We start from the raw sequence: 22,341 nt of genomic DNA, 5'->3' as shown, positions 1-22,341 counted from the left end.
TCTTCAATCGTGTGTTGCGGGGAACGAAATGAAACTGCAGTGTATTAGGGTATTTGCCACAGAGTCTGACACTTAAGAGCTCCATCCTTGTTAGTTTCCTTCCTTAATCTTTTAGAAATGTTTAAAGGTGGGAAGGCATTTGCGCTGCTGGTACAGGTTAGTCCTGGTATGTTGACTATGGGGATGCGTTTGGTAAACATATTTAAAAGAATAGGCGACCACTGAGTATCCCATTTGCTCTCTTAGGTGAACTCCATGGCCTATCCAGCCTAGTGTTCTGCTCTAAATATCTATATTAAATTTCCCTGTGGCTGATTGCTGGCTCTCATGTTTCAATGACACCTTTTCTTATTCACTAGGAGCTGGTAGTTTGTGTCACTAGTTAACAGCTATTGAATTCAGTAAGTATTTGAGTCCCTATTACACACAAGACACTGTGATCATTTCTCTAAGGCTGTCCTTGCTCCCTGCTTTCCTCTCTTCTCTCCATTCAGCAGAAGAAAAAGTAATGCTATTCCTGTCCTACCTGTGTTCTCAATGCTATCCTTTCCTGTGTTTACCATCATTCACCTCTTTTATGCGGCCTCTTGCCCCTCTGCTAGGGCAGAAAGGGGAAGAATAAACACCACCCAAACTACTTACAGGAGCACCCTCACACGAGTCAGGCTGCTTCCTCAGGAAGCCTCAGACGAGCTCCAGCTCAGACCCAACCACTACAAAGAGCGTAAAGGGGGAGGGTGTTTGGGGCAATGATCAGGATAATTAATTATAGCTGATGGAGCTGGCGCTCTTTTCTCTCCCCCATACTGAGCAGTAGGTAGCAAGGAAGCTGGTTGCCTTCCAGATTAAAGTTCTAACAATTTCTTCTTAAAGTGAATGTAATTCTTGGTACTGGTCTAGCATGAGCTGTGGGTCCAGAGAGAGTTGCAGTCATCTGGAACTTGATGATTAGGGGCAGGAAAGAGGAAAGGGAAGAAGAGACTTCAGTATGTTCTCCTAGCATAAAATCATAATAGAGTTCAGTAGGCACTCTGACAGGAGGGACACACAGCCAGATGTTAGCACAAAAGAAGGGCAGGGAACTCTCCCTTCCAGTGGACTAGCCACCAGTACACCCTGCCATATTGGAAGCTGGACCCCTCTTCCTCTCAGATGAGGTGAAAAGTTGTAGCATTTGGATGTATGTTTTTAAACAGACCAATATTGTCAATCTCTTTTTGGACAAGGGAAGAAAATGCTCAAGTAATGGGAAAGGGTCCAATGCTCTACCATTTTGTGCTATTTGCTTTATCATATTAAAAATTCTAGTATCTTATTTTCTACGTATTTCAGTCCTAAAGTGTCAGGTTCAGGCTATTCAAGATACATACCTATACTGCATGTCATTCAAAATCATAAAAAATATTTTGAAATTCATAAAATAAATCCCATTCTTTACTGAGATAGTTTGGGCTCCTCTAGGTCCTTAGTATTTCCAGACGCATCTTTGAATCAGCTTGTCATTCCTACTCTTACCCCTCTTACCATTTAATATAATACTCTTGACTCACTGATCCATTTTGCTGAACTTGAGCTCTAACATAAAAAGTAAAATGCATATATACCAAATGTAAACAACATGCAAATAATGCAAATATGTGGATGTCATGCAAATAATGCAGAAAAATGCTAACTTCCACACGTAGAGTGCACAGAGAGAAGATGGGTAGATGATGTCACGACTTTAATCTGGAGGCAAATGGGCTTCCTACCAGCTGCTGAGTAGGGAGAGAGGAAAGGGGTCTAACTTGTCCAGCTCCTTTGGATTAGGTCCTTTAATTAATGAAAATGTGCAAATATGCAAATAATGTGAAAATGAGTTAACTGAGAAGAATTTCAAGCTATTAATATTAGCTGAGATGAACTGACATGACCTTTAAAAAACACAACAGTTACTAGATAGTGATGGAATTTCTGTGAAAATCATTATTAATCTAATATTTCAAAGTGGGGAAATGTATGTGAACAAATGGTTTCATCACTTTTTCCTCTAAAACTGTCAAACTACTGGCAGATCATTTAATAGACTCCTGGAGACCACCAGTTATCAATAAACCACACTGTAAGAAATATTAAGTCAACATGACAGTGGAATTCCAGACAAGGTGGAATTTAAGGTTGAGAAATGCTGTACTGGAAGAATAAAGACACAATTTTCAAACAATTAGATGAAATAAAATGATTAAAGAAAACATTATTTCAGGGACTACCCTGGTGGTCCAGTAGTTAAGAATCCACCGTCCAATACACAGGACGCTGGTTCGATCCTTGGTTGGCAAACTCAGATCCCACATGCTGCAGGACAACTAAGCCCGTGTCCCACAACTACAGAGAAGCCCACACACCACAACGAAATATCCTGAGTGCTGCAATTAAGACCTGACGCAGCCATCATCGGATGAATGGATAAAGAAGATGTGGCACATGTATACAATGGAATATTACTCAGCCATAAAAAGAAACGAAATTGAGCTATTTGTAATGAGGTGGATGGACCTAGAGTCTGTCATACAGAGTGAAGTAAGTCAGAAAGAGAAAGACAAATACCGTATGCTAACACATATATATGGAATTTAAGGGAAAAAAAATGTCATGAAGAACCTAGGGGTAAGACAGGAATAAAGACACAGACCTATTAGAGAATGGACTTGAGGATAGGGGGAGGGGGAAGGGTAAGCTGGGACAAAGTGAGAGAGTGGCATGGACATATATACACTACCAAACATAAAATAGATAGCTAGTGGGAAGCAGCCGCATAGCACAGGGATATCAGCTCTGTGCTATGTGACCACCTAGAGCGGTGGGATAGGGAGGGTGGGAGGGAGGGAGACGCAAGAGGGAAGAGATCTGGGAACATATGTATATGTCTAACTGATTCACTTTGTTATAAAGCAGAAACTAACACACCATTGTAAAGCAATTATACTCCAATAAAGATGTAAAACACAAAAAGACCTGACACAGACAAAAATAAATAAACAAATAAATAAATTTAAAAAACAAAGCAAAATGGAGAAAACATTATTTCATAAGCATTTTCTCATTTCATAAAACTTTCTTAGACCCTGCCCTTTAATTGGCTGTTTAATTTTCTATTGTGTCGTTGGACCAGCAAACCGAATTCAACAGTATAGAAAAAGATTTCCCCACTACAACAATGCAACAATGATAATTATTAGAATTTTTATTAACACTATAAATCAAATCAATAGGCTCAGAGAAAAATAACATCAATGGATGGTGAAATGGCACTTGATAAAATTTAACACCAATTTCATGTTTTACTACGGTCTTTAATAGTTTTCTAAGCACAAGAGACATATTTCCTTGAAAGTTTGAAAGAACTGACTGAAAAAATCCTTCTGAAAGCTTTTTATTTTTTAAAATAATGATTTGATAACCTTCCATTTCTTGGTTATGAGTGATTATTGCTCTATTCAGAGTTTGTTGATTTTATTAAGTCAATTTTATTAAATTTATATTTTCACAGAAAATTATTTTTTAAGACTAAATTTTATAGGCAGGGATTTATAAATAGACCTGTACCATCATTAATTACTCTTTTTTCTAGCAGTTATAATAGCTTTTTTTTGTCCCGAGTTTTTTTCATTTTGATTTTCTACTTTTCTTGATTAGATTTACTAGAAGTGTGTCTATTATATCTTTTTGCCAAGAAGTTCTTCATTTAATTATACAACCCTATTTTTCAAAATTCATTAATTTCTGCTTATCTTTATTATTTTTCTCTGCTTTACTTAGATATTTTATTTATTAGATAATTGACTGTAATTTATCTCTTTCAACTTGAGTTGGATTATTTATTTTCATTTATAATTTTAATAATAACCATTAAGATTAAGCATTTCCCTTCAGAGGGATTATTAATTCATTCAACAATTTTATTGGATGTCTGCTGTGAGCCAGGTGATATTTCAAGTGCTGTGAATACAACACTGAATAAAACAGACAAAAATTCCTGGCTTCATGAAGCCTACATTTTAGTAGGAGAAGGTGGAAATTAAGTAAAAGATATAAATTAAAAATAAATTATGTAGTATACAAGAAAGTGATAAATTTTAGGGAAAAAATAAAGCAGAAAGGGTGGAAAAGGAATTCTAAGGAGTAGAATTGGTAATTTATTATATCTTGAGAATTCTCAATTTAATACCTTAATTTTATTTTAGTCCAAATATATATTTGCATTCTTATTTCCTCCTTTGCCAGTCATTAATGAGAAGAATGCTTTAAATTTTATAATTGATTTAAAAGCTCTTATTACTTATTTCTAGTTTTCTTGAATTTTAGTAAGAGGTTGTGTACAGAAAGTTTTTGTGTTGGTGTATTTGTTAATGTTTCCTTTGTAGCTGTGTAAGTTAGCATCATATTTAGCAGTGAGTGCCAGAAAACCCAATCAATGGGCTTGAACGAGTAAGGGGCTGACTTGTGTCCCGGAACAAGTCCACAGTAGGAAGTCCAGGATGACCATGAAGGAACAAGGCTCTTTCTCTTTTCCTGCTCTGCTGATATGTAGAGATGGTGCAGCATCTTGGGCATTTTGTGTATGGTCTTGGCAGGAAAGAAGAGGGAGGCAACAAGGCAGCACTAGGAGATTCATGCTGTGTCTTTGGCCAGAACTGAAACACAAGGGCACCCCCAGCCACAGGAGAGCCTACAGATAGGTTCCTTTTCAGTTTTCTGGTCTCTACTATGATAGGGAATAAAGTTCAGAATGATTGTCGGGTATGCCAACCTAGTGAATACAGTACACTATCAATTTTTATAAATGTATCAAAACCCCAAGGAACTATATATTTTTTCCAGCTAAATCTTTTTTTAATTGAAGTATAGTTAATTTACAATGTTGTGTTAGTCTCAGTTGTACAGGAAAGTGATTCAGTTATATATATATGATACCACTTACATGTGGAATCTAAAAAAATGGTACAAATGAACCTATCTGTGACAAAACAGAAATAGAGTCACAGATGTAGAAAACAAACTTCAGTTACCAAGGAGGAAAAGGGAGGGGAGAGATAAATTGGGAGATTGGGATTGACACATACACACTACTATATATAAAATAGATAACTAATAAGAGCCTACTGTATAGCACAGGGAACCCTACTCAGTACTCTGTAATGACCTATATGGGAATAGAATCTAAAAAGGAGTGGGTATATGTATATGTATAACTGATTCACTTTGTTGTATAGCAGCAACTAACACAACATTATAAATCAACTATATTCCAATAAAAATTGATTTAAAAATATTTCTTTTTCAGGGTTTCCCGGGTGGCGCAGTGGCTAAGAATCCGCCTGCCAATGCAGGGGACACGGGTTTGAGCCCTGGTCCGGGAAGATCCCACATGCCACGGAGCAACTAAGCCCGTGTGCCGCAACTACTGAGCCTGCACTCTAGAGCCCATGAGCCGCAACTACTGAGCCCACATGCCACAACTACTGAAGCCTGTGCACCTACAGCCCGTGCTCTGCAGCAAGAGAAGCCACCACAATGAGAAGCCTGCACACCTCAACAAAGAGTAGCCCCCGTTTGCTGAAACTAGAGAAAGCTTGTGCACAGCAAAAAAGACCCAATGCAGCCAAAAATAAATAAATAAAATAAATAAATTTATTAAAAAATATATATATTCTTTTTCAGATTCTTTTCCATTATAGATTATTAGAAGATACTGAGTACAGTTCCCTGAGCTATACAGCAGTCTTTATTATTTACCTGTTTTATATATAGTAGTGGTATATGTTCATCCTAAACTCCTAATTTATCCCTCTCCCTTTCCCCTTTGGTAACCATAAATTTGTTTTGCATGTCTGTGAGTCTATTTCTGTTTTGTAAATAAGTTCATTTGGATCATTTTTTTAGATTCCACTCGTAAGTGATATCATATGTTATTTGCTTTTCTCTGCCTGATTTACTTCACTTAGTATACTAATCTCTAGGTCCATCTATGTTGCTGCAAATGACAACAAGGAACTATGTATTTTTTATAGGGTTCCTTTTTTTCCTGTATTTCAAGTGCTTTATGTCATGGTTTATTTTTGCATACTTGATCTGTCAAAGGCTAAAAATGGTCTTCTAGAATAGCATGTTTTTTGTTTCTGCTTTTATTTTTAATAATAGTTACTTTCTTTTTTTTTCTTTGGTTGCACCTCACGGCTTGTGGGATCTTAGTTCCTTTGTGGGACCTTAATTCCCCAATCAGGGATTGAAACGGGGCCCTCCACAGTGAAAGCGCTGAGTCCTAACCACTGGACCGCCAGGGAATTCCCCTCATTACTTTCTGTATTTGAAAGATATTTTATTTAGTGCTTGCAGTTTAACGATACGTTTTTATTGTGGACTGATGCCTTTTATACTATTTATTTCTTTTTTACTTGGAATCTATACAGTTTATCTTGCTTCCTCTGCTTTGTTTTAATTTTCCCTTGGCTGGAAAATCTTGGCCCATCCTTGTATTTTAACCTTGGTCATTTTGTTTTAGGGTATTTCTTATTTGCATCATATACTTCCTCATTTATTACAAATATTTGCCCTGTTCCTATGGTGTGCCAGGCAGTTCTTGATACTGGAGAGATAACAGGAAACAAAACAAAGGGAGTAATTGTGGGACCATTACATACATTGAACAACTATGACCCATGGAATGTAATCACTAAGCAACTTTATTTTTATTTATCGGCATCCCTTCAAATTTATTCATGGAGTTAGTTCTTTCTTATGCTGATTTCTTTTTCTCCTCTAAGTTCCAACAAAATTGAGTTAAAAAAACTATATTAGAAGATGGGGAGGAGCAATAGCAGTGCCAAAACAGACTTTTATCACAGAGGGTTAATTTGTAAAAGGCCTGAGTTGGGAAAGGGGGTTATGTTTAAATAGCATTTAAATTTTGATTATTATTTGACATATTAATTACCACCTTAAGGTAATGAGAAAAATCATGCAAATTGCCTTAAATTTCATGTCAGAAAGGGGGAAGAACAAGTCCCATATGCGTAGATTTCTCTCTCCCTTCCACATCCACCTGTGTTGTTGCTATAATCTGGGGTCCAGATTCCATTTATTAAATCGTGATTTTTACAAACCTTCTCTTTTGAATTATTTTTAGTATATGCATTTGATTTTGCAACTATATTTTCAATTATTATTTAGAATGAATACCATTTTAATTTTTTTTTTTTTTTTTTTTGCGGTATGTGGGCCTCTCACTGCTGTGGCCTCTCCCGTTGCGGAGCACAGGCTCCGGACGCGCAGGCTCAGCGGCCATGGCTCACGGGCCTAGCCGCTCCGCGGCATGTGGGATCTTCCCGGACCGGGGCACGAACCCGCGTCCCCTGCATCGGCAGGCGGACTCTCAACCATTGCGCCACCAGGGAAGCCCCATTTTAAATTTATTTTAAAATTATAACCACATTTTAAAATATCACGTATTTCCTCTTCTAAATTTTGATTATTTTCTCTGTGTATAAGTTCTTACATATCTGAGAGAACATATCTGTGGCCTAAGTAAATGATCAGCAGTTAATCAGGTTATTACATTCTTGAGTCTCACATTCTCACCTATGTAACTTGTGATCTTTGATTCATTGTCTTCTGGCATTAGTGGTACCCAAGAAAAGTTTGAAGTGGAACTTTGAAGTGAAACTTTGAAGTGAAGCCTTTGTTCCTAGTAGGAAACTAAATTTTTTGTCTGAAAGGCTATAGAAAATTTTCATTATCCTTGATGTTCAGGACTTTGTCAGAATACTTGATGGTTAATTTCATTTATTCTGTCTGGGATATAGTGCCTTTTAAATCTGCATACTTAGCACTTTTAATAAAATTTCCCTTTATTTTGATACCTCAGATCCTTAGCTTACTGCCCTTGTAGACTGGCAAGTAAATTAGAAGAGTCTCCATCAAATTCAAATTCAAACATATAATGCACAACTCTTCCACATTCATTTATTTTGATACAGAAATACTTTAATAAGTGATTTAATAATTTAGTTAAGTATTTTTTACATACAAAACCAGATTTTTAAAAAGTGTCTAACAACCCTTAATGAAGTCAAAAATTCTAGGTGATATTATCATGAAAATTCAGGATGTGGTAGGGGAGATCAAAGGAAAGTTAGAGTATGTTACAGAACTTGTCTTATTCAGGGAAAAATAGATCATTCATAAGTTTAAGAAATTTAAGGAAAAATAAATATAAGAATGAGTACCAACAAGAAGAATAAGAATAGAATGTACAATTTTCACATCAGACAAATAAAATTTTACCTACTGAGTGGAAGATAGAATATCAAAAATAAAATACAGTAAATAAAAAATATAAAATAAGATAACATAATGAGTTCTAACATAGCACAAATTAAAATAAATATAAATGGGTTGAACTGATGATAGTTCAGATACTCTCAGATTGAAAAAAAAAAACAACCACCAAGATCTGGCAACATTTGCTCCAAATGTTATTGGGAACTTGTGCCATACTCTGTATGTAAAAGGAAATAGGGACTGTGGTAGATTACCCAGACTGTAAAAGTAAGCCAAAAAAAGAGCTATGACATCTACCAGAGCTTTATAATTTATGGAAGGTGGTTTATATGGGGAGGTAAGGGAAGATGAGACAGTTGAGCAATTAGAATGTGGGCTAAGCTGCTTGTCTGGGGACTCCATCTGTGATGTCCCTCAAATCATGTCAGGACAGAAGCAGAGTTGTAGTGTAGTGGACCCTCCCAAAGACCCTACCTCATAATACCTTCACATTGGGGGGTAGGAATTCAACATATGAATTTGGAGGAATAAAAACATCCAGCACACAATACTATCTCCTCTACATCCCACTATAGGTCAATAACACCATTATTTTTACATCATCAAGATTTATAGCACTTATGTTCTATGCTATAACTGGCTATATCACCTGTGCTTTGTCTATAGGTTGATTTGAATATTGGAACCAATCAACATCATTTATAATATTACAATGGTCTAAATATATTTCATGGCAGATTGGGGGGGGTGCATCTAGTAAGCTTAGCTGTGAATGGAGATTTGCCCTCTATGGGGTAGGCCTACAATTTTCTAGCATCTATGGAATATGGGGGTAATTCTATATAATCCTGGATTTCAGTAGTGGAAAGCCCATTTTTGTCATGTCCCCATGCTGTATTTACAGCAGTGCTATCAGTAATAAGCAGACCAGAACTCACGCTCTCAGCAGGTAGGCAGATGTCACAAGAGAAAGGAAGAGGAAAGGGCTAGTTGTTTGTCCTGTGTCTTATTCCAAAGTCATTAATCAGATACATCCTCTAGTAATCTGGTGGAGGAGTTAAGTAAGAGGGCAAAGAGAGGCCAGGAGTGTTACTTTAGAAAAACTCCCTCCACAGGACAGGAAACATTGGGAGTAAGAAGTGCTTTTCCTTATATCGTTCTCCTTTTTGAGGCTGTTTCCCACGCCTTCCTTCTTCTCTCTCCAATCTACTGGCTTGTTCTAGTATGCTGTCTTCCATTTGGGGGACACCAACCAGGGTCTTCTAATTTTCCTATCATTCCCATGTGGCTCTCATCTCATATCTGGTTGGGTCTCTACAGAACTCATAATTTGTAATCTTGTGTATTTATCCTCCTCTTCTTGGACTTGAGGACTTGTGTGGTACATACAAGGGAAGTTAGAGGAGAGAGTATCTACAGTGTAAATAATGGCCACAAGTAAACGCTTGAAAAATCTCTTCACTACACTGTGTATTCCTTCCAGCAGACTTGTGAAGTTATTAGCACCCCTATGTTATAGAGGCAAAAACTGAATTTTAGAAAAATAACTTGTCCTCAACCCCACAACTCCGAAGTGGAAGAACTAAGCATTCTAAGCTAAGTTTTCTTACTTTTGCCCCTTTGCTCTGTCTGCTATAATACAGTGGCTCATTTTAAAAAAGTGTTTCTTTTCCTTTTTCAGTGTTTCTTGATTTGCTAACCTCTTTGTCCTTAGCCTGCAGATAAGAGAAGAGAATGCCAGAGTAATTCTAGAGGACAGGCATACATGAGAATGGCTTCTCTTACATGTTTGAGACAATCTGTATAAAGGTACTTTAACAATTAAGTGTGTACACATTCCTTGTTTAGTCAGTGCTACTATCTTCCCAATGCACAATCCCTGATACTCCACATTTGACTGATTCTCTCTTTAACTCCCACGAGTCACATTTGGACAAGTGGGTTGGAGCCAGTAGCACAGTCCATTTCCTAAAGATTCTTTTTTTAACTGGTGAATCTCTCTGGGAAGACAGATACGATTTCCATCATGCGTTGGGTAGAAAAAATGGGTAAATAGTGCTCTTCTCAGCTGGAGGGTCTTAGCTCTAACTTCTGCTTCATTTCCTCATCATCTACCCCCTCAGCTGGACCCACCTCCCTTAACTTCAGGCTGCATCTTGCCCAGTCTCAGAATTATCTTTTCAAGCCATCAATTGATCTTTTAAGAAAAAGGTATCATAAAGCATGTCAAACACACACAAAGATGGAACAGTAAAATAAATCCCTATATATCCATCATTCAGAATCAACAAGTATTGAAATTATACAACACTGCTATATATATTGCTTTTTCTTTGCTGAAATATGTTAAACCCCAGGCTTCATGTCATTTCACCCTTACGTACTTCAGTATGGATTGAAGTCAAGCTGTTAAATGTCATCAACACTCCTCTAGGAAGTATGGGTCTTATTCTCTAGGTTCATGATTCACCTAATTATTTCATAAACATCCCACACATTTGGTGTTCAGATTGCTAACTCAACTATATAAAACAATTTAAATGAATCAATAGGCTGTGTTCACCTCAATATCTGTAAGGAAAAAAGTCCACATAATTTAAAAAATGGATCAGTGGGTCAACGGATCCATTGAGTAACAGCTCCTTTAGATGGAGAGGCAGGGAAATTTGCTGGAATGGCTACTGCCCAACTGACTGCTGCAGAGCAGGAGGCCGTCACCTCCTTTCCCAAGCTACGCCACCAGAACGACTGTCCGTGAGAGCTCTGCTCCCTCCTGTGCTGTCTACTCAGCTGTGCAGCAACAGGCTGCCTGCCACAATGAAGCCATTCTTTAAGACCAGCTAGAGTCCAACCTGCTCGCTCAAGGCTTTCATAGTTATGGCTTCCAGTTGGTGCTCTCTTCAACACACAATCCGGCCATTACCGTTTCACGCATACATCTTGTCTTCTCAGGTTGACTGCAACGCCGTCAAGGGTAAAAGCCATGTTTCTACTTCTACCACATGACTTTCGGTGCTCAATAATGATAGCAGAGCAGGTACTCAATAAATATTTATTAAAGAGCAAGTGAAACTCAACTTCAGCTTTCATTTGGGCTGAAGATGTTAGTATCAATTTTTCTGTTCAGCATCAAGTCATAAGGAGAGAGAGGGAGAGAGAAGAAACCTGCAGAGGCCTTTCTGTCTGAGAACATAGATAAAAGGCAGGTTGGGTTGGCTCTCATCCATCCACTCGTTCAACTTGCCCTACAAGTCCTCTTAAATCCTGCCCATTCTCTTTGCTTGAACAACCTACAAATGCTCTTTTCTTTTTCTTCCCTTGCACAAATGACTAGGGCAACTGTCTGCTGTTGGCACACATTGTGGTATGACCACATGTTTAAGAATCATGAAACCCTACATAAGAAATCAGTCCCTAAATGAACCTTTACCCAAATCAACAGGCTCATTCCTGCAGCAGCACGACTGTGCCACCAAGTGGACAGTTTTTGAACAATTCAACTCATCGTGAATTGGCAAATCAATTTGGAGCTGGAGGATGTGTGGCCAGCTCCTTTACAGAATTGCAGATTTTATACTCTGCATTCCTATACCTTGGATGTTTGAGGAATTCTAATAATTGCTTCACTCAACTTTTTGAAATTTTATTCTCTTTAACTCCTATTGATTTTTTTAAGAAAATTCCTAATGAAAGCATTGTGACATACAATATCATGGGTACTTACCTTTTATTTTACTATATTTTGGGAGAAAATCCATTCTTCATTACCTTTGGGTGAACTTTCAAAAGGCTAATTCTATTTCCTAAAGAGTTGTACTTAAAGGGTATGACCACGTGTTTAAGAATCATGAAACCCTAAATAAGAAATCAGTCCCTAACTGATACACGTTGCCTATGTGTAGTTTTGATGTTTGAGATTTTCTGGAGTTAACCTGGAGTTAGCTTATTGTTCAGAACATCAAATAAGTGGTGCTGGAACAACTGGACATCTGTATACAAAAAAATGAACCTCAACTCTTACCCTGCCACATATACAAAAATTAACTTGAAAGGGATGTGATTATCACAGATACCTCAAGCCTCAACTGGTTGCCCAATTTGAGAAAATCCTTGAAGAAACAAGACAACTCTAATACACCTTACTTTCTCCTACTCACCTGAGGCTAAAGATCTCTCACCTGTATTTTCTTCAGCAGAGCCCCAAATAATGAATTTTCTTTCTTTAAAAAAGAATTTGCCATATTTAATATTTAATTTTTCTAAAAGTTTATCTTGGCTCTATATAACTTAGAGCATTTTTTTTTTTTTTTTTTGGTACGCGGGCCTCTCACTGTTGTGGCCTCTCCCGTTGCGGAGCACTGGCCCCGGACGCGCAGGCCCAGCGGGCATGGCTCACGGGCCCAGCCGCTCCGCGGCATGTGGGATCTTCCCAGACCGGGTCACGAACCCACGTCCCCTGCATCGGCAGGCGGACTCTCAACCACTGCGCCACCAGAGAAGCCCACTTAGAGCATATTTTGTTCTGTATGAGAGGATTGGAAAATTTTTGAAATTTTGTATCATAAATTACTCATAAAATGTAGGCAAGTGCATTGGACCAACAGCCAGGAGATCCGAGGAGCGATCCCAGGTCTGTTACTAACAGTGTGGCCACATACAAGACACAATCACTCTTAGTTTCCACATTTGTTAGGTGGTTTCCTTTTAAAACTTTGTGTGTTTCTAAATTTTCTTTATTGAGCTTGCATTATACTGTTAATAAGATCAGTATAACAGATCACTTAGCTTCCTTCTGTCTCTTATTTGATGTTTTCCATGATCATACAATCATATTTGCAAGTTAGTATCCCCACAATTTGAACTTCTCACATAAAAGCTATTATTCTTGAGCTCTCAGATTAATTTTGATGAATACTTCTGGAAAATTTCTCAGAACTATATATTTCTTTCAAATTTGCTAAACGCATATTACAACAAATGTATTTCTATATTTTTGCCAAATTTCAAGTTTAAGTAAGAGTTTAAGCATTATATGCCCTAAATGTGTCATCTAAAAACATCTCTGCCATTTTCCATAAAAAAAGGCAGATTAATCTCAGTGTGCTGTGCCTTGGGCCACCATGCCAGGGGATTACACAGGATCTGTAGTTATAAAGTTACTGTAAAGAGGCATCAAAATGCAGTGGGGAAGCGGTGGAAAAGCAACCAGAAGACTTGGATTTCATCCCTCTAAGCACCTGATTATGGGCAAAATCACTTAATGGGTTAGGGCCTCTGTTTCCTTATCTGCAAAATAGTGATGATAAATCTGGCTGAACACATCTGGTTGTTTTAAGGTTCAAGTGAAATAAGGTTTGGGGTAGGATGGTGAAAACTTGGAAGGGCAGCTCTGATGGGAATCTGTCATGTTGTAGGAAGAAATTAAGGAGGTTAGGAAGGTTGGGAATACAATAGAAGAATCAGGGATAATTTAGAACAAGAAGCAAAAACTGATGCTATCTTCTTTTGGGACTGTCAGAACCATCAGCTTTTCCTGGTCCCTCCCTCCTCCTTGTGGGAATGATGGGAACATACATGATCTTGTGCTCACGATCCATCTAGTGCAGGTAACAGGAAGGGAGAGTAAGCTGGATGTCACAGTCTAAGGATCAATAGACCAACAGCAGAATGAGGAGAAGAAATAGAACAGGAAAGGAGGAGAATGTAATTAACACTACATTATCACTTGTGGCAAGTCATGATGTGTATGCTATCTTTTTACACACAAGGATGGCTTCTGGGTTCCCAGTGGTGGGAACAGAAACTTCAATTGATGAGTATAAATTAAACATTAAAAAAGTAAAATGACTAAAGAATGAGGAATGTTCTATTAAACAAAAAAGACTAGGACTGTATTCTTAAAAACTATCAACATCAAAAAAAAAAAAAAACCCACAAAGAAAAGGTGTGAGAATGTTCCAGATTAAAGGAGGCTGAAGAGACATGACAACAAACTAAAACACCCAATCAAGGCTGAATCCCAGACCAGAGGAGAAACAACAATGCTATAAAACATTATTTGGTCAACTGACAAAATTGGAATATGGATAGCAAATGAGTTAAAAGTACTATGTCAATGCTAAATTGACTAAAGTTGAAAACTGTACTATGGTTATGTAAGCAAACATCCCTATTCTTAGGAAACACTGAAATATTTAGGAGTTATGAGCCATGATGGGTGTAACTTATCCCTAAATGGTTCAGGGAAAAAAATATATTGAGAGAGAGGGAGAGAGAAAGAGAGAGTGAGCAAGTGGGGTAAAATGGTATAAATAGGTAATCTGAGCGTAAGGTATATGTATATTCTCTATGCTATTCTTATTTGTGCAACTTTTCTCTAAGTTTGAATTTATTTCCAAGTCAAGAAAAATTTTTAAAAGTGAAACAAATATTTTAATGAGGTCCTCTATTCATTCTCATCATTATTTTTAGTTATTACAATAACTAAACATCTGCATGGCTCCTAACCATTTACAGAGTACTTTCACACATTTTATTTATTTAATCCTCATTAAGAAAGCTCCATTTTAGGGACTTCCCTGGTGGCGCAGTGGTTAAGAATTCGCCTGCCGGTGCTGGGGACATGGATTCGAGTGCTGGTCCGGGAAGATCCCACATGCCGTGGAGCAACTAAGCCCATGGGCCACAACTACTGAGCCTGCGCTCTAGAGCTCACGAGCCACGACTACTGAGCCTGCGTGCCACAACTACTGAAGCCCACGCGCCTAGAACCCGTGCTCCACAACAAGAGAATCCACCGCAATGAGAAGCCTGCGCACCACAACGAAGAGTAGCCCCCGCTCGCCTCAACTAGAGAAAGCCCGAGTGCCGCAATGAAGACCCAACGCAGCCAAAAATAAATAAATAAATATTAAAAAAAAAGAAAGCTCCATTTTAAATGCCATTTGCAGCAACCTGGATGCAACTAGAGATGATCATACTAAGTGAAGTAAGTCAGAAAGAGAAAGACAGATACCATATGATATCACGTACATGTGGAATCTAAAATACGACACAATGAATGACTGTTGTTTATCCATCACACAAGCATAGAGAACAAACAGACTTGTGGTTGCCAAGGGGGTGGGGGTGGAGGAGTGCTGGGTTGGAGTTTGGGATTAGCAAATGCAAACTATAATATATAGGATGGATAAACAACAAAGTCCTACTGTATAGCATAGGGAACGACATTCAGTACCCTGTGATAAACCATATTGGAAAAGAATATGGAAAGGAATGTATATATGTGTATAACTGAATCACTGAAACAGTAACAGTAGAAATTAACCCAACATTGTAACCAACAATACTTCAATAAGATAAAATTTTTAAAAGGTCCCATTTTATAGATTAGGAAACTGAGAATCAGAGACGTCTTGTGAGACCTGTACTAAGTCATCTTTGTATTTTCACTGCCTTGCCCAGTGAATGAAGGAAGGAAGGAAGGGAGGGATGATGAATGGACTTGCCCCAAATTATAAACCTAGAGTTGCACGGGCAGGACTGAGACTCAGTGCTCAGTACCTTCTTACAACTTTGCAGCTATCAAACACCATAAAACACACTCAAATATTAGACCAGGCTCAGCCATTATTTAATTACTCTTTGATAATTCACAAGTTACATAATCTTACCGTGCCTTAGGCTAACTTTTATGTATGCCATTTATCACCCTGTAGCTAACGAAAACCACAGCTGGAAAAATGTTAATCAAATCCTGGAAGAGTGAGACTACCCTGCAGTAAATTCCAATATATTGCTTTTACCAGTGATGCTATTTAACCTAATAGAAAAAAAAAAAATCTTATACAGACATTTTGCTTAAACATGAGAATGAAAAAGATGTTATCAAGATACCTATACTGTTTATTTTGGTGGCAAATCTTAGCCCTAATATGAAATTTTGTGTATTGTTATTTTGAGCTCTTAAATTTTTAAAAATATTTTTAGTATTTTTTTCCAGCTTTATTTTCTGTGTTCAAAGTGAAAATCCTGGATAGCCAAAGGAATTTGCTCTAACGGGTGAAGAAGAGACATGTTACCAGCATCAGAAATGGTTTCTGGGAACAGGTTATTAATCTTCTTGGTTTTAATCACTGTGAAGTGTTTTTTGACATTTGCTGAATTTGGTTTCTTTTTAAAATGCAAGCAGTTACTAATTAAAAGCAATAGCAGCCCAAGAATGAAGAAAAACAGAAATGTTAAGAAGAACAATGGAATCCTAGGCACTGGTGCTGGGAATGATTACCTGGTCTAGATGTACCTTCATCTGGGCGATGAAAAAAATTTGGTATCAGTGGCAGCTGTGGGAATACGTCATGACCAGGTCTACTTTCATGACTGGGGCTTTAGTCAGCCTGTATTAACCTATCTTTTATTATGTGATAATGAATCTAAATCTGGATACTCATGTGTAGAGGGATGTCTTTCAGTTGGGAGATGACAAGGGTGTCATCTGGGGAAGACAGCTGGCCATTTGACGAAGCCCAAAAGGTGATAAGACAACTGATTATGACTTATTAATCACCCCTCCCTGAGCAGTCCTTTGGGACAAATAGACATGGCTTATGACCCCTCAATCTGCATTCAGCTTTTCATCTCTTTTCTGATATATCTCCCCGCTCATCAATAAATTGAAAATCAGATGCAAGTTGATTCTTAATGCTTAGCCAAAAGAAAATGGTTTCAGCAGTTATCCTCATGCAGATTCCCATTTGCATATTTCATAGCAAGAGAATCTTCTCCTTTGAGTTATCCATCCTCCGTGAGTGCTCAGTTTGGTATATTAGACCTCATGCTAATGTCAGCAGACAAGGCTATAGGCTTCAGTTTAGGGAGAACAAATTAACTTCTTAATTCTTTAGTCAGTATATTTTTATTGAGCACCTTTTTTTTAAAAAAATATTTTATTTATTTATTTTTGGCTGCATTGGGTCTACGTTGCTGCGCGTGGGCTTTCTCTAGCTGTGAGCGGGGGCTACTCTTCCTTGTGGCGCGTGGGCTTCTCATTGCAGTGGCTTCTCTTGTTGCGGAGCACGGGCTCTAGGCATGTGGGCTTCAGTAGTTGTGGCGCATGGGCTTAGTGGCTCTGCAGCATGTGGGATCTTCTCGGACCAGGGCTGGAACACGTGTCCCCTGCACTGGCAGGCAGATTCTTAACCACTGCGCCACCAGGGAAGCCCTGAGCACCTTTATGGACTGACAATTCAAAGATGATTTTTCACTCGACTCTCTGCTTTTACAATTGGTGAAACAGATGATCACCAAAAAATGATACGCACTAAAACAGAATGAGGTGAGCACAAGGTTCTACAGGGCAATTTTTGATAGACTCCTAACCTACTCTGTGATAGTCACTTGACCCTTTTGTGGATCAGAGAAAGTTCTGGGAAAGAAGATAACTAAGCAGAGCATTGAAGAACACATGAAGGTTAGCCACAATAAGGGAACAGAAGAGAAGAAGGGAATCCAGAGAGAGGGGCTAAAATATGCAAAGGTCAGGAAACAAAAGAGAGCAGGATAGTTTTGGGGGCAGCAAGAAGTTGGTATAAGCTGGAGCTAAGGAAGGGCCAGATCATGAAGGTCCTCAAATGCCATTCCAAGAAGTTTGGATTTTATGCTGATGGTTATTGCTTATATGAGGAATCTAATAAAAAAAATGATACAAATGAACCCATTTACAAAACAGAAAAAGACTCACAGGCTTAGAGATGAATTTATGGTTACCGGGGGGGAAGGGTTGGGGGGAGGGATAGATTACAAATTTGGGATTGACATGTACACACTGCTCTATTTAAAATAGATAATCAATAAGGACCTACTGTATAGCACAGGGAATGCTGCTCAGTATTCTGTAATAACCTAAATGGGAAAAGAATTTGAATAAGAGACACATGTATAACTGAATCACTTTGCTGTACACGTGAAACTAACACAACATTGTTAATCAACTATTTTCCAATTTAAAATAAAACATTAAAAAAAAAGAGACAACATTGAAAGGTTTTAAATAGACATAAGATGATTGAGTATACAGAGAATGGACTGACATGCAGGTGAGTCTGGAAGCAAGGATTGTAGCTAAGAGGCTATTGTGAAAATGCAAGCTGAGGAAGCATGGTGGGCTGGCCCCAACTCAAATCCCCAACATGGCTCACCTTCTTACAGCTGTATGCTGTAGATTGAATGTTTGCTGAGAAAGACCAGATATGGGCGGAGGAATCTGGAACACATCTATGTTCTCCACCCTTTTAAAAATTGTTAAATCATGTCACATTCATTTTTTTTTTTAATTTATTTATTTTTGTGCTGTGTTGGGTCTTCGTTTCTGTGCGAGGGCTTTCTCCAGTTGCGGCAAGCGGGGGCCACTCTTCATCGCGATGCGCGGGCCTCTCACTATCACGGCCTCTCTTGTTGCCGAGCACAGGCTCCAGACGCGCAGGCTCAGTAGTTGTGGCTCACGGGCCTAGTTGCTCCGCGGCATGTGGGATCTTCCCAGACCAGGGCTCGAACCCGTGTCCCCTGCATTAGCAGGCAGATTCTCAACCACTGCGCCACCAGGGAAGCCCTGTCATATTCATTTTTAAAGAATCACTCAGAATGCTGTGGTCTAAATAATGCAATTTGATCGCGGGAAAAAGTCATGATACTCAACACCGAAACACTGAGTACTGACCCCTGAATACATAAAAGATGGATGAAACAAGGTAGGAAAATTATCAGAGTTGTCAAATTTCACTGACAATTGCTCTTATATCTTTTCATGTTTATCTTATGAATTCCACATGGAGTAATCTCCATGAAGTACATATATTCATAGGTTAGAGCTAAAAAATCATTCCTTTATTAATTCTTAGTGTTGGAATCAAGAAGACTGTATCCTGTTCACTTTGGCACACCCAGTACCTCAGACAGGGACTGCCATATAGTAAGTGCTTAATACTTTCTTGGTTGAAAGTCAAGAATTAAAAATACATTGACTGGGCTTCCCTGGTGGCGCAGTGGTTAAGAATCCGCCTGCCAATGCAGAGGACACGGGTTCGAGTCCTGATCTGGGAAGATCCCACATGCCGCGGAGCAACTAGCCCCGTGAGTCACAATTACTGAGCCTGCGCGTCTGGAGCCTGTGCTCCGCAACGGGAGAGGCCACGATAGTGAGAGGCCCGCGCACCGCGATGAGGAGTGGCCCCCACCTGCCGCAACTAGAGAAAGCCCTCGCACAGAAACGAAGAGCCAACACACCCAAAAATAAATAAATAAAATTAAAAAAAAAAACACATTGACTAGAATTGCTTTTCTAGGACCTTTGATGGTTTTCATGAAAATTCTAAGAAACTTCTTTAACATCAAACTAATATTAATTGAAAGTAAAATAAATACCATATTCATTGGTGATGAATGTAGCTTCAGATGTGTTTAATACAGTTTACGAAAAAGCAGTGGAAATTGAGTGGGTGTAACTGAGTGAGGAATTTGGTCTTTTGTAATTTTGAGCTATTTGAAATGACATGGGTTGAATAGTTTAAAAAATGGATTGGAGGAGCTGGGGATTTAAGTGTGCCCCACAATTTCCTTCTCATGGCTGTGACTACAGAAAGAACATTTTCTAATTTTCTCTAATGCTCACAGAGATGATTCTAGATCAAGGACTGTGAGAGCCGTTGAATGTAAGAGCTGGAAAAGACTTTTATGGATACATACCCCCCACCTTTTCATTGTGTCCAAATTGTTTTTTCTTTTTAATTAATATTTATTTATTTACTTTGTTTGTTTTTGGCTGCACTGGGTCTTCGTTGCTGCGTGGGGCCTTTCTCTAGTGGCGGCGAGCGGAGGCTACTCTTCATTACAGTGTGCGGGCTTCTCATTGCTGTGGCTTCTCTTGCTGCAGAGCACGGGCTCTTGGCGCGCGGTCTCAGTAGTTGTGGCGCACAGGCTTAGTTGCTCCGCAGAATGTGGGATCATCCCGGACCAGGGATCACACCCGTGTCCCCTGCATTGGCAGACAGATTCTTAACCACTGTGCCACCAGGTAAGTCCTGTGTCCAAATTTTAATACACAAATTATAATCTATACATATATCACTATGTAATTATAATTTATAATTATATAAACCTTTTAGTTTTAAGAAAAATCACATTATATACTTTTAAAATATTAGTATTTCATTTTTCCTGGTCATTCTGAGTCATAATTTTGAAACAGGAAGCCTTCATTTTTGCAATAAAAGCAAAACTTTGCAGCAAGTGGAGTGTAAATTATTATCTGTACTCTTATACAACAGTATAAAATTATATTATGCCAACCCAATTCTTTACTAAATGCATGCTAGTATTTTCTTTGGCTTTTTTCTTTGTATTTCAGTCATGTAGATAAGGAAGAATATTTTCATGGAGACACCTTACTAAGTATTTAATAGAGACTAATCACTACCAGTGATGCCCATACTGCACCTTACACCCAGAGCACACGCCTTTGTGTCTATTATTCCAGGATGCCTCTTCTTCTTTTTTTGGTTGTTATAAGATGCAGTTTTGTTTAGTTTTAAATTTAAGTTTCATTCATCTAAGGAGCTCTTTTCCACGTTTTTCTTGTTGCCCATATTATGCCGTAGTTTATTTAATAAGAATTCTGTGTAGAGAAAATGGAGAATTATGGTTTAAGTGGAGATACTGGGATTTGCATTTTCCTGGTGGTGGCAGCACTGCCTTTGCTTTCTGTGTCCAGTACAAGGAGGGCCTGAATTGAAAGCAATCACACTAAATTGAGCATTTAGGGGAACTTTGAGTACAGAATGTTTTGAATGAATCAGATGAACAGAAATGAAACTATCATATATGTACAGTAAAGCAACTTCATTTTAAGAAAACCAAATAAATTAAATTCACAAAAAAAATAGATTTAGGGATGACATATATACATTACAAAGAACTGCAAAATTCTTCAAGTAATGAGCTTTTCTATTAAATTTACATTTTGATATAGGCATTTAAAATTTTTACTTACGCACACCACAGGAAAGTACTGTATGATAATAGAATATTTTGTATGACAATTATTTTGTATGATAATAGATTATTTTGCATTTGATAGGTTTTTGCAGTTCTCAGAGCCTATGACTAGGCCTCAGCTCATTTACTTCTTCTACCGACGATGTGTAATATTCTGTCGCACAGGAAACACAACCTAGTATAGAACCTGTAGCTTCTAATTCAGCACCCCTTTCACAAAACTCCATTCCTACAAAGGTGTTATTTTGGTTTTTTTGTCTCTTAATTTTTTTTAGTGGAGGCACATGTCGATTGAAAATAACATAAAAGTGTTTTGCCCACCTGGCTGCATTAAAATATTGTGCATTTAGTGCAGAATATTGAGATATGTATTTGAACTCTTAAATAATGGACATTTTGTAGCACATTTTAAAGTTATTTCCCTTTTATCTGAAAATGTTTTAAGCAAATCTATTATATCCACATATGGTAAATTTAGGATAGATGCCAATCTTCTTAAAAAGTTAGTGAACATTTTACTAATATTTTATCCTCCATTCTGGAGTAATAATTTGACATGATTTCTCTGTGTAACGAAAATGATTCACTCATCAGTTTATGCCATGCCCATTGATTTCTTTTGAGGAAATAATATAAGCGTGACTTTGATCCAACAGTTTAACGAAATAAGCATAACACACAAGCAGAATGAGCAGAAAGTTTGTGCTCAACGTCACCGCTTTGATTTTATAAGAGGGGCAGCGGCTAATCTTATTCTGTCAAGAAAAAAAGGGGGTGGAGACGTGCAAAAGCACTGCACACTCAGGTGATGTGTCTCCAATATCAGTTGTTAAAAACTGAGTGCTTTTAAAAAATTCTATGTAACCAGTGCTTTGCCCATAGCTGGAGCTCAACAGTACTGATTGGTCAGTTAGCTGACTTTGATAGGGTATTGATTTGGCTGGTTTAGTCATTATCTGTTTTCCTGTTTGCTGC

The sequence above is a fragment of the Leucopleurus acutus genome (assembly GCF_964270905.1).
Source record: "Leucopleurus acutus genome assembly, chromosome: 11".
In the NCBI taxonomy this organism is placed as follows: domain Eukaryota; kingdom Metazoa; phylum Chordata; class Mammalia; order Artiodactyla; family Delphinidae; genus Leucopleurus; species Leucopleurus acutus.
This window is presented reverse-complemented; position numbering follows the sequence as displayed.